The following is a 3,364-nucleotide window of genomic DNA, read 5'->3' as shown; positions in this document are numbered from 1 at the left end:
GCTGAACAATCCCATCTGACATTTGTGTGTTCTTGGTGGATCCACAGAAGTTCCAGGGGACATCCAGATCCCTCGCAACAGCACAAGGGGCTCACAATAGCAAAGGTATTGGGAGTCCTGGCTCCTGCTGACTCCAGCAGCTGTTCTGCGAGAGTGGGCACAGAAGCACCTCTGAAGGTCCAGACTTAGCACTGACTGGAAACCTACATCCTGAGCAACCAGCCCAAGCAGAAATAAATAAATGTTGGAGGAGCAAAACCCAAAGTCGCAGGTTTGGTGTTCATGGTTCATCTAACTCAGCCCCATCTCCACCGCTGTCACAGTGACCAGTGCTCTTGGTGGCCAGGAGGCACCTGGGCTCCTGCACCCACTGGAACTTGTGGTAGGGCACATGGTACCTGGCTGCTCTCTTGTGCTGAGATCCTTCCCCAGCCCACAGACCCCTTGATCACTTGGCCCAGAGGCAGGCAAGAGGCACACAAGGACTTGAGGCTGTCTTTGGTGCTCGAGCAGCAGAGCTGATCCCAAGCTAGATGCACACCACCAGGACTCCAGGGTGAATCATCCCAACCCCTCAGTTTTGAAAGGGGTAAACAAATGGGTGTGATGTTTGACACTTCCCACTCTAAGCAGAGAGGGAGAAGTTTAGGCCAGAGAAAACAATGGGTTTTCTACAACAGTGGTTTTCCCCAATCTTTAAATTCTCCTGGAATATGGCCCCCTCCCTCCAAATCCTCTCTAGCAGTCAGACACCACGGGTACTATAGTTTAAATCCAAGAATGAACATTTTGAAGGACCTGGAAGAGATGTTAAGAAAGTGGTCATAGGAATTGCAATCAATATAGATCAAAAATGTCACCATGTGCAGTTTTCCGCAGATCATATGTACACAGACTCATGTAAGTGGGGTTTTGTGTGTGTGACTGAGCTCCTCCTGCAATAATCGGCTCATGCATTAGCTACCCCCCTGGGGTCAGTAGGAATAAGAAGGATACATGTGTGCGTACGACCAGTGCAGCAGTGCTTTCCCAATAAACTTCTGTCATACCTGTTGCCTGTGCTCTGTCAACCACTGCAAAACAGATGATATGAACACTGTGGCTGTGGGAAGTGGTGTCCCTCCCTCTCTGCAAGAGTCCAAGCTCTAGCCAATGGTCCAGTAAGTACCAATACCAGGTGCAGGCTTGACTAGCTCCAGCTCTGCTTTTTGATATCAGCAAGGACAGACATTGCCAGAGGTAAAGGCAAGGAGGGAGGAGACGTGAGCAAGAAAAGCTGCAGTATCTGCAAAGGTTTTTTTACAAGAGAATGAAGCATTCTGGCACAAATCCTGCTCTGCAGAGTTGGGCTCTGCATTGCTCATGGACCACTGAGGCAATCGAATAAAGAGAAGGAAAAAACAGCTGTTTAAACAAAGACGCAGAAGGATGGAGAAAGTGACACCTGGGATGATGCCAACCTCAGCACAGCCACTTCTGTCACTGCGTAAGGCACAGGTAACAGCTACTGCCTGTGTTGAATTTGTGCATTCGTTCTGGTCCTGTTACCTGCACACGAAGCATAGAGCAGGCTTTCAGCAGCCTGCCTAGCTGGTAGAGATGATGGATTATGGAGAGTGGTCACTCTTAACCAGAAGAACTTGCAATGCTCGTGTCTTTGCCTCACAGAGGGCTACCCTGGAACTTCAAAACTGAAATTTAAGCACACTTTCCAAATCCCTCCCTTAAAACCACCACAAATCCCAGCCTTGCTGCAGGGTCTGGTCTGGAGAACTTTCAGGGCTGTAGCCAAATACAGACCCCCACCCCACGCCTCCCTCCCAGACCTTCCACTCCTAAGCCTGACTTTGTGCTTAGCTATCACATTCTCAGAGCAGCCCTAGCGAGGGTCTGCAGGGACCTACTTGTCTGTGCAAGTGCTGCCAAGTTTGAAGATCCCAGATCACAAACTGCAGTTCCTTAAATCATGAGGTTTGATTTTTAAAAGCGATGATAAATGTTGCACTTTCACATAAGCTTTGGTTGCTGAATTGCCTTTGCATCTCCTTGTAATGTAACAAAGACCCTATTCACTCTACAATAGCTCACTAGGGGGGAGGGTTCAACCCCGGGGCACTTGCCTGACAACTCATGCTTGAATTGTCCTGTGCAATACCCAGCTTCACGGGAGGAGCAGAAACTAAAATCACTCTCCTTCCTCTTTCTATTCTAGGCCAGAAGCTAATATATGAGATAGACAGCAGGGTAGATTTACTCTACACCCATGTAAAGTGCAGAATCAGTCAAGACCTTATTGCTCAGCTGTATCTGTGGGCAGTAGAGGATGCTCAGTGGGAAGTCTCAATGTAAGGCTAGGAGCCCTTATCCTGTACTGATGGCTGCAACAATGGTCTGGAGGGGACCCATTGCTGGAAGAAATGAATGCCAGATACATGGTTCAGATATACTCTCTAGAGGAGTTCACTTCTGCTCTCTCCTCCAAGGTAATCCTCTGTCACAGAAGTCCAAACACACACCACAGTAGCCGGATTTGTGCTTTATATTTTATTTTATATTTTTTACAAGCAAGAAAATCCCTCAATTAAAGCAATCAGAATTAATCAGACACCCCAAAGAATTCACCAGAAAATGGCTGTCAGGATGAGCAGCATGACTTGGGCTGAAGTTAATCCTGAAATCCAATTTGAGATCTGTCCCAGCACTGAGCCCACCGAGGTGTGACTTCCCATCTCACATCTTGCACTAGTGGGATCCTGTGGGCTGAAAGCAGGCAGTAAGGGAGCAGAACAAGCCCTTAGAGAAATGAGAGCAGAAGAGTGAGTAGCCCAGAGAACAAATAATACAACCCAAATTATTAACTCTGGATGCTAACAGCTAGGGAAACCCAGGCTGTCCCAAAGGACTATAAGGGACAGCACTTCTCTGGTTTGATCTAGTGCCCTTGTTTTACCTTAGTCCCACCCCAGAATGAGGGACTCCGCATACCCAGACAGAGTAAGTTGAAACTAGTACCATGAATTCTGCTTGAAAGTTCTTCTGGAACAGTGCAAACCGTCTGAGTCCCAGAAACTCATCACACTTCCCAGACCAGCACACTACTGGTCCTTCACAGCATGGACGTATGTTAATCACTACATGACCTGCCTACAGGGCAATCCAGCAAAGACTACATTACAAAGTCCAGAAAAGCAAGGGCAGAGACTAAAGTCCCTGGAGGCCCTAGATACAGTCCTAGATGAAGGGAACATGCTGAATCAAAGGTACACAGGGCCCCATGGGACAGAGAGAGGTGGCTGGGTTGCAGAAGAAACATCCCAAGGCTGCTAGCTTTGTATTGAGGCTGAGAAAGGAACTCACACCTACC

The sequence above is a fragment of the Nestor notabilis genome, unplaced genomic scaffold, assembly GCF_000696875.1.
Source record: "Nestor notabilis isolate BGI_N333 unplaced genomic scaffold, ASM69687v1 scaffold1229, whole genome shotgun sequence".
In the NCBI taxonomy this organism is placed as follows: Eukaryota; Metazoa; Chordata; class Aves; order Psittaciformes; family Psittacidae; genus Nestor; species Nestor notabilis.
The sequence above is the reverse complement of the archived record's forward strand: the minus strand, read 5'-3'. Positions refer to the sequence as shown.